Source organism: Acomys russatus, chromosome 2, assembly GCF_903995435.1.
Source record: "Acomys russatus chromosome 2, mAcoRus1.1, whole genome shotgun sequence".
In the NCBI taxonomy this organism is placed as follows: domain Eukaryota; kingdom Metazoa; phylum Chordata; class Mammalia; order Rodentia; family Muridae; genus Acomys; species Acomys russatus.
In genome coordinates this window covers 18038341-18049151 of record NC_067138.1, presented here as the reverse complement: position 1 = coordinate 18049151, position 10811 = coordinate 18038341, and the positions used below count along the sequence as shown (strand labels likewise).

Here is a 10811-nt window from a genome sequence, read left to right as displayed (position 1 = left end):
ATGTCATTGCCCTGGTACCTACAGCTGCAGCAATTCCTTACTAGATCAACATTAAGCCTCACATTCAAAGCCATTTTATCTTATTTCCTATAATCTTATGTATCACGTCAGGTTTTAATCGATCGCAACAGGACTATGAGGGGTGGCTCAATTGGGAAAGCACTTGCCTTGCAAGCAAGAGAACCTGGCAAGCAAGACTTCAATCCACAGAACCCATGTGAAACTACCAGACTTGGTGGCACAGGATATAATCCCAAGGCTGGGGAGTATGACAAAAGGGGTCCCTGGGGTTCACTGCCCGGCTGGTCTGGCCTAATAGGTGAGCTTCAGGCCGGTGAGAGACACTGGTCAAAGGAGGTAGACAGCATTCCTCAAGCTTCTCCTCCGGCCTCCATACACATGTCTGTATACATCTATACACACGCGCACACACACGTACACGCACGCAAGTATGCACACACACATGCACACACAAGCACACAGAGATGTTAAAAAGTAATAATTACAGAGTAAGTAATGCTAAAATTCAAAGTATACAGTCTGATAAGACAAAGCTTCATTAGAAACAGCAGAAATGGCACCTGTTTTGAAATAAATTATTAGAAAATTTTAAATAGCTATAATAAACATGTTAATGACTACAGAAGAAAAAGTAGATAGCACGAAAGAATGGAGAATTTAAGCAAAGAGCTGGAAAGACTATGAAAGAATCGATAATAAATGCTGCATGTCAAAGCTACAGCATCAAACCATGACAGCCTCATTGGTAGACTAGACACAACCAAAGAAAGAGTTCATAGTTCAAACACAAATTAGCAGAAACTTGTCAAACTGACAAGCAAACAGATAAAGGGATTAAAAAAAAAAAAAAAAAACTATAACCCAGCCACTCTGGAGTGGCTTGAGAGATGCACCATGAGTGCTTGGAATATGCACGGAGGGAATAAAGAGGAAAGCGAAGGACTACTTGAAGTAAAAGTGGCTAAGAATTTACCAAAATGAATGACATATATTCAATTAGATGTGGCCGGTTATTGAATAAGAAACAAACAAACAAGAAAATGACAAGAACATGAATATGAGAGAGGAACATGTTGGGGAATTTCTGGAGGGACGGGAAGTTATGGATAGATATACCCAAGATACCTTGTATATGTACATGTATGTATGTATGAAACTGTCAAGGAATAAATTTAAATAAATTATATTTAAAAAATAAATAATGTTTTAAAAGCAAGATCCAATTACTGTTGTCTGAAGAAACTTCATGGGCAAAGATGTGCACATGTACACATACACACACACACACACACACACACACACACACACACACTCAGATACATACACACTGTCACTATAGCATGCAAATGGACGCCAAACAATGCAAGAGTAGTTCTATCTATCTGATAAAGTAGACCACAAATCAAAATTAGAAAAGATCATGAAGGACACTGAGTGACAAAGGGGAAACACCACAAACAAAATATGATCATTATAAATGCATATGCACCAAACATTGGTACATCTTGTTTTATAAAACAAACAGTGGGCAAAAGGGACCAAAAGGTCCAAATACAGTAATATTTGCAGCCTTCAATACCCACTTACATCAGTGGATAAAGCACACAAACAAGCAAATCAATGAAGAAATGCAAAGTTAAGTCATGCCGTAGGTGAATGGATTGAACAGACATCCACAGAATATTCCATCCAACACACGTGGAACAGAGACCTGAAGCTCACAGTGTGCTGGACCGACAGCCCATTCTACCCTAGGAGACCTTCCTTTGACCTAAAGGGAGCCCCAGAATCCAGCAATACCCTACCCACCCTGGTCTCAGGCTGAGCGTTGCCTAGGACTGCATCACTTCACTTCCTCTGGAATTTGACATGAGAAGAGCTGAACGTTTGATGCTGGTATAGTTTTGGGTCTTTTTGGTTTGGGGCATTTTGTTTTTGTTTTTTCTGTGCTGGGGATTGAACCCAGGAGTTTGGGTATACTGGGCAAGGGTTCTACCACTAAGCTATACCTACAGTCCTGTGTTTCTATAGTTGATTTGGTCGAAGGTTCTTCTGGCCTCAGCCTGCCTCTACCTTATCAAAGGTAAGTGAAAGGCCTCTTTGTGGAATGTGAGTGTGACCTCACACTCATCTATAGTGACTGTATCTCTGCCCATATACAGGGGGGCAAGGTAGAAAAGACATGGCTTCTGGTAGAAATCTGAAACAAGCCCCTAGAAATGGTCACATGTCTAATTCTGTGATCTCTCTACAAGGGGCATTAATAGTTCCAGCCTCTCGCAGGAGCTGTGAGCTCAGCTCAGGCCTAATCAGACCCAAAGCCCAGGCAGGAAAGCAGAGAATGCAGTGGTGTTATTCTCCACTGTAGCCTTGAATTGTCTTGCCACCACCAGTGAAACTGTCCATGAAGGCTGGTTGCTGTCTGGTTGCCTGGGTACCTGATGTGGCATGCCCTCTGACATCAGGCCATATTGTGAGTTTCAAGAATCTACTAAAAATTAAAACCAAAACAAAAATAAACCATCACTCTTAGCCCAACAGATTGAAGGTGAATATTGTCAGGTCAGTCTTTGTCTTTTCAGGTACAGGATGGTGGTTAGAAAGTTCTGGAGTCAGACGTGACTGTGATCACCCTGTCACTTCACCAATGAAGAATGAGTAAAACTTGTAGCTATGAGCACTTGACAGTATGCCATCCCATCCCATGTCCCGTGGGAGTGTGTATTTATGTGGAGAGAGACACAACTATCACATTAAGACTGTGGGGAGCCATGCTAAATTCAGCCATGTTAGAAATCCCCTGCTTAGGATGCATGCAGTGACGTTCCAGTTGACCCTTGCTGAAGGAGGTCTTGTGTTCAGGGCTATCTTTGGGTTTTTTACCTTTGAAAGAAACAGGGAAGTCCTTACAGGAAGCTACCCAGAGGATTAAGGAAGTTCTTACAAGGAGCTATTCAGGCAACTGTACTCTTGCCTGGGGGCTAGGGGAAGTGGGATTAGAATAGATCCTGTTGACCTTGCAATGTAAAGTCTACTCCTCCACATTAAAGAGAGTCTCGATCAGAATTTTCAGACTTGACTCATTATTTCTGGGGTCTCTGTCCCCCACTTTCAATCCCCACTCTCTCTTTCAGGTGAACCCTGGTTCAATTTGTCTCACAGGTATGAACAGACACATGAATGCTGCCCTGCATCTGGGACATGTATTCATCCTCAACATTTCAACTTCAGTCTGTAGGCCTCAGCTCTGATCGAATTTAAAATACAGTCTGCGGTCTTGCTCTCTGTTATCTGAGGTCCTCCTTTAATACCCAGTGTGGGGAGCTGAGCTGAATTCTGCCACGTCAGAAATCCCATGCTTAGGCTGCACGCTTTGACCTTCCAGTGGCTGAGCTTTGCTGGAGGAGGTCTTTATGTTCCAGGCCATCCTTGGACTATTTACCTTTGAAAGAAGTAGGGAAATCCCTACTGAGAAACACCTGGAGGGTTAAGGAAATCCTTTCAGAGAGCTACTCAGTGATAGGAAGTTCTTACAGGGAGCTATTTAGGCTATTGTGTTCTTCTTGCCTTGGGAGCTAGGGATAGAGGGATCAGGATAGATCCTATTGACCTTACTATATAAAGTCTTACTCGTCCACATTAAAGGGAATCTTGATCAGAAATTTCCTGACTTGATTCGTTATTTCTCGAGGCTCTGTATCCTTCTTTCAATCCCTACTCCCTCTTTCAGGTGAACCCTGATTCGATTTTTCCCTCGGGCTGGGACATGACAACCCAGGTTTGAGTAAATGTCTGTACTTGAAAGTTCACATGTTATATGCCTACTCCATAAAGCCTGGGACCTCATGCTATGGTGACAAAGGCTTGATTTCAGAGAAGCAGCAGAGGGCCTAACACACTGATGTTTCCTGAGGGACAGGGAAGAAGAGTACCTAAGAGGGAAGAGTCCAGAAGAAAAGTTCCTATCTTTGAACGTGCTCAAGAGCCTTTTGTTCCATGAAATGCTAAAAGGGCACCGTGCTACTCACATCTCCAAGTGTCCTACTGACTTGCAGCAGGCATCGCCAAGAGCTTGTGGGAAATGCAATCTCAGCCTCCACCTCAGACCTTTTGAGTCAGTGTCTGAATTTTAACAAAGTACTTAGGTCATTTACATGCACCCTAGAGTCTGAGAAGTGCTGGTTTGTCTGTAGCACCATGGTGTGGAATAGCTAGTTGAAAGCAATGTTCAGGAGGGAAGGGGGCGAGAGGAAGATGATGAAAGGTTCCTGAAGGCATTAAGGCAGTGGCTTGAGCACAGACTTGGTGAGCGATGGATGGTTGGTTCCGCTGCATTTACTACAGAGAAAAAAGGCTAGAGTTGCATGTGATACAGAAAAATCACTGTTGGGAGGCACAACAGAGACTGTAAGAGGGAGGAATGTCCCCAGACTCTTGCTCCCTGGTCCCACCTCTGCCTAATAAGCTCCCATGCCTGGGTGTACTCACAGCCAGCACTCAGGCGCGCTCAGGAGCCTGCTTGTACCTCCAGAGACAGCAAAGTGTAGCTTTGCAAGCGTCACAACGCAGAAAGAATCCCTGCTCTCTCAACGAGCCTAGAAACGAACCGCAGAGACAGCACAAGCATGTGGACCATCATATGGAGTGCCTGTTCAGAGACAATGAGGAGCTTCAAGATGGAGCTGAGCGACTGTGAGAGTAATGTGGGTCTCATGGTCATGGAGTCAGCACCACACAACCAGGTTCAGAAAATGCCAAACTGAGTTATAGCCACAAACTAAAATTAGCCTGGGGCTGGTGAGATGGCTCGGTGCTATGGTGTGTATACACCCTCCTCATAATATAAAAATATTTTTTAACTTGATAGGCTGTGGTCATATGGTAAGGGAGGAGGTCCCCTTCTGTCACAGATCTAGGGGAGAGGAATAGGATGGAAGAGGGAGGGAAGGGGAACGGGAAGATACGGGTGAGGGGATAACAATTGGGATGTAATCTGAATAAATTATAATAAATATAAAAATTTAAAAATTTAAGATTTATTTATTATTATGCATACAGTGCTCTGGCTGCATGTACACCTGTAAGCCAGAAGAGGGCATCGGATCACATTATAGATGGTTGTGAGCCACCATATGGTTGCTAGGAATTGAACTCAGGACCTCAGGAGAAGCAGTCAGTGCCCTCAACCTCTGACCCATCTCTCCAGCCCCATCGTTGTAAAATGGAATAACTGTTGCCACATACATGTACAAGGAATTATAAATAAGTAAAAGGTAATAAAATAATTTTTGAAAGGTCAGGTGGTTCAGTGGTTAAAAGTCCTTGCTCTTGCGGAGGACCCAGGTTTGATTCCCAGCAGCCACAAGGCAGCTCACAACCACTTAGGACCCTAATTCTGGATATTTAACACCCTCTTCTGGCCTCCTCGGACATTATGAATGCAGATGGTGCACATATGTACATGCAGGCAAACCACTCATGAAAGACATTGTAGTCTAAAAAGAATGAGGGCACCTGAGGGCCCATTTCCCACTATCCCGGAAGCCTGCTGGCTATGTGGCGGCTTATGTCCCTGGCTTAGTGACTGTCACAGTTTGGGTGTGGTTTGTTCTTAACTCATTTGTGTACTGGAGGCTTCGTCCCCATGTGGTCATAGAACCTTTATGAGGCAGGGCCTAGTGTGATGGAATGAGGTCACTGGGGCGTGGCCCTCAGGAGGGATGGATGCTGATGTTGTGGACTGAATGAGTTGTTGCAATAAGAGAGCGTTCGGCTCTTAAATTCCTCTGCTTCCTGTTTCAGGCTTTCAGTTCTCCATAGTATGGGCTAAGTAAACCTCTTGATCCAGTGCCTAGCTTCAGGTAGCCTAAAATGCACTGACACATTATGCTGGTTGATTTTATGTCAGCTTGACATAGGCTAGAGTCGAGAACCTCAGTTGAGAAAGTGCCTTCCTAAGATCAGGCTCTGGACAAGCCTGTAGGCCATCTTCTTAACTAGATGATGCCATCCCTGGGCTGGTGGTCCTGGCTTCAATATGAAAGCAGACTAAGTGAGCCATGAGAAGCAATCCAGTAAGTAGCACCCATCTATGACCTCTGCATTAGCTCCTGCCTCCAGGTTCCTTCCTGTTTAAATTCCTGTTCTGACTTCCATTGATGATGAACTAAGAGACGAAAGTATAAGCCAAAAACTCTTTCCTTCCCAAGTTGCCTTAGTCATGGTGTTTCATCATAATAATATTAATTCTAATAAGGACATACATGCTCCTTCAGCTAAGTGAAGCTTTTGGGGACAGGGTCCTCATAGTGTCTATCTTAGGTACTCCCAGTAGGCTCAGATAGGCCCTCATGGATCTTTTCCCACATTGAATGCAGGCTTAGCACTCGACACTGGCCTCTCCTCTCTGCCTGTTCATGTCCCCTGGCCCTTTGTCATCTCTTTAGATGTGGGAGAACGTAGAACCCTTCCTGGGGATCTGGCTGCTTCTTTTCATCAAGTCTTGTCACTTCACCTTCATCCTTCTGCTTTTGTCTCTGTGGTGAACTCTCCACCTCACCTCAAACTCTCTTGACATAGGAGAAGAAAGGCAGATGTCCACATCAGAAGGGATTTTCTAGTCTTGCCTCTGTTGCATTTACCAAGGTTTTAGTGAGGACACTGTCTTATGCCTCCTGCATCTTCAAACCCTCTGTGATCTCTGCATTCCACAGAAGATGGAGGCAGGGAGAGCATCCCAGTGGAAGACGGGCAGCGTGGAAGGGAAATGAGTCTGTAGACGAACCAACACCATGGTCCTCTCTCTATAGTATGACTTTATCAACAAAACATGGCTGCCCCTGTATCGTGGGATGGCTGAGATGAGATGAGATCTAGTGCACCGCGTATCCTTCTGTTAATTCCCTCTTCTCCTCCCTTCCTTTTGGCTTTGAACCTAGAAGAAATTCTAATCCCAAGCCAGTGGAGGCTTTACAGCATTAGAGAACAGTGTCACACGTCCCTAACATGCAGTGCTGGGCAAAAATGACGACTGGAGAATAGCGTAGCTATTCCATGTCTGAACATGATCTCACAGCCACTTCCATCAAGAGTGTTTAGAAGGTGTATACAGCTGGATAAGGTGACTCTAGGTTCTTTGTTACTTTGAGAATTGTTTCATGAAAAAAAAAATGTATTTTGAAAAAAAAGAAAAAACTAAATGCTTAGAAGCATTGTAAAAACACAGTCATCTGGGACCAGTGTGGTCATCTGGGTGAAATACATTAACTTTGTCTGCAACGGGCCATAGGATCAAGATACAGATATAAAACATGAGCTTTACAGGTGACTTTTCCTGATAAATACCGGTCTGCCTCTCCGAGAACTGTATCACAGAGGTTTAGGGGAGGATTTGTACAGACAAAAGGGAAGGGAGAAGTGATGTAATTATTATGACTTTTTAAAAAGATTGTATGATAGCATCAAGGAAATCCAAAAAGTCCATGCTCCTTATTGCACCAACAGTCCCATCTCTATTGCTCCTATTTGTCCTGAAAGCAGCCTTTTGCAGAGGTGTCTGAAAGGTGTCACCTACAGGCTTTGAGCTTGAGGATGAGAACTGGAGGCAATGGCACCTTCACCATCCACATGGAAAGAGATGCCAAATGTGGTCTGTTCATGGAGTAAACAAAACAATGGTCCTGAAGTGTGTGGACACACATATGGCTGTGGCAAACTTAATACTGAGTGAGCAATAACAAAGCCCAAGAATTCCTTACATGTAACCATGACCCTGAGCATGTGTGTACGTGTAGGTAAGATCACAAGGAGGACTCAATGGGAGCACTCCACATCCACATCCCACTGCCTCAGGGCACTAGGGTAGACTCACTTCTGTGACACTGACAGTACTGGACAGGTTGGCAGAAAATGGGGAGCACTCCAACTGAGACCATAACATTCTCTTCCGTTTCTAAAAAGGATGCTCTGAAAGCTGGGTGTGGTGGCTCATGCTGTAAACCCAGCCCTGAGGAGGAGGCAGGAGGAAGTCAGCACGTTCAAGGTGACTAGGTCTACAGAGTGTGCTCCAACCAGTCCTGGCTCAAAACAAAACAGGATGAATAAACACAACAACAACAACAACTGGATGCTTTTTAACAAGCAATCAGTGACAACTGTTGGCTCTGCTCCTTAATAATTAGGTTTTATTATGAATTTATTAAACAAAAGTATCTTCATTACAACTCTAAGCAAGAGGGAAGGGAGGTTAAAACGAACAAAAATAAACCTTCTGGGTCTCAGTTCCATGGGATGAGTCCCTAGGAGTCTCCAGGCCTGTGTGCAGATCTTCTCCCTATTGAAGCAATTGGCCTGGCCTGAGCCTGCAGTCCTCTCTCCCCAGTCCGACCACAACCTCCCCGCAAGGATGGTTGCTTTGCAATACAGTTGCCCGGCTGGAGTCCTTGGTCCTTTTTCTTAATTCCAGACCCAGGATGGCTCCTCTCAGTCCATCACAATGTTTATCTCAGTGGGGGTATCTGTGGTTTCTCAAAAAAGCCCACCAAGACTGCTTTCAGCTTGGGCTCAGTCACATTCCTTCTACACCATTGTGACTCCTGGGTGATGGAGCAGTATTGTTTTTCATTTTCTGTTGGGAAGGAAAGGAGAAAGAGAACAGCAGATTAGTTCTATCAAACAATACACACACGCCCACGAGATACCACAGATCCACACTGTTAGGATGAAGGTGGAAACTCTGTGTTAGAACAAGGTGTTTACTTTTAATTGGGCATGCTAATTAGGTGATCCAAAAGGGGCCTTTTGATCGCTGGACTTCCATACTTTGATAGCTGGACCTTGTTGGTCAGCCTCAGGAGGAAGAAGTGGCCAAATAAGGAAAATAGACCTTGGTGGTGGGCTTTAGGGCTGTAACCTAATGGTTTTAGCAAAGGAGAGGGATTAGGAGAAGGACAAGGCCGGCCAGCCATGTTTGCTAGGCCAGGCCTGGCTAGAGTCCCTTTTCCTTCTGCTTTCCAGAGTCGCTGTAAATAGACACAGGTGTGTGAATGGTTCTGTCCAGTGGAATGTTAGTAGAGATGGTGTGTGTTCCTAATGAGCTAACGGAGTGAAGACCCAACTTTCTGCTGCTGCTGCTGCTGCTCCAATAGAGGCCTCTGGTTGAGTATGGGGGAGTCACTGGATGAGCCCAGCGTGGAGCACTAAGTGGAGGGTGGCTGCAGGGGAGTGCCTTGAGTATGCAAGAAACTTTGTATGAATAAAAAAATAAATAACCCAGCCCCTGTGGCCCAGCGCCAGCGTGGTGTGGCGCAGTTGGCTCCAGTGGTCTCCTGACGGAGGACTGTCTCTGGCCTTGAGGTCCTCTGCTGGGCTGTGCTGACACCGCCAGGCAGCACCGTGGAGACCCTTGTCACCGACAGGCCCGCTGCCTCCGTTCACCTCACCTTCCGCATGCTCACCATGATGAAGACTGAGAAGAAGTCCTTCCACCAGAGCCTGGCCGAGTGGAAGCTATTCATCAACAACCCGACCAGCGGAGAGTTCCTGGGGCGCACCTCCAAGAGCTGGAGTGTGATCTTACTCTTCTACCTAGTGTTTTATGGGTTCTTGGCTGCACTCTTTTCATTCACAATGTGGGTCATGCTGCAGACTCTGAATGAGGAGGATCGAAATACCAAGACCAGATTCCTAGTCCAGGACTTACGGTTTTTCTAAAACCACTGACTCCCTTGGAATATACATACAGTATGTCTGAGCTACAGACTGTCCTGATGGAGCTCATTTTAAGCAGAACAGTCCAGATTTTAGGATATATCCATTTCTGGTTTTCCTTGCTTCAAGAATGTAGTGGTACAAATGATGCTGATTTTGGCTATTCCAAAGGACAGCCTTGCATTCTTGTGAAAATGAACAAAATACTTGAGTCAGTCCCAGAAGGAGCACTGCAGATAGCATGTATGACAAAGGATACAAACCTAGCAAATATATCAACTTATCCTGACCATGGACTTATTGACTGGAAATCTTTTCCATATTGTTGGAAAAAACAGCATGTTGGGTATCAACAGCCCCTAGCTGCCATCCAGGTCATCTTTGATTCTAGTGCAACCAAGAAAGAAGTAACAGTTGATTGCAAAACTGACTGATCACACAACCTAAAAAAACTCATGTGACAAGTTTTTGGGATGAGTTATGTTCAAAGTCACAGTGCACGCCTAGGAGTAGAGAGCTTCTCTACAGAATAAAAGTGCTGTCTCCATTTTGTATCAGCCAGACCTGCCATTCTAGGATTGTGAGGCAACCCTGGAGGAGGAGGTGCTGTGATACACATGCTGGGGTGACGTCATAATGTGATTGGCTCCAGATCATAGTGTTAAGTGCCTCTGCTCCCCTTTGAACCAGGGTACAGTTGCCAGACAGGGATCACTGAGCTCCTGATCCCAAACATGCAGTCAGGGGGCTGGAGGGGGGGGGTGCCAAGGGCAGAGGACAGAGGGCAGGGGGCAGGGGGGCAGGGTCTTATCTTCTGTGTGTTGTTGCCATATACATCTAAAGCTTAATGTGCTGTGCTGTGTGATGGATTTAACACTGGTAACTGTCATATTTTGATGATAACAAAGTTTTAGGGATAAGATGGTACCTTGCCAACATCAAGTGACTATAGCTGCAAGAAATGTGTGAGAAGTTTTGTATGTGAGGTGGAAAAACAGAATAAAAGAGGATCTGAAAGTAGAAAAACAAAAAACAACCAAACATTTGTTGTTGACAAAACATGAAGATTGAGGTGGTGTTTG

At 44.9% G+C, this 10811-nt stretch overlaps 1 pseudogene; it reads left to right on the top strand.

The window, feature by feature from the left end:
- The first annotated feature begins 9477 nt into the window (after positions 1-9477).
- On the top strand, positions 9478-10236 carry LOC127206575 (sodium/potassium-transporting ATPase subunit beta-3-like; annotated as a pseudogene).
- Positions 10237-10811: the final 575 nt, after the last annotated feature.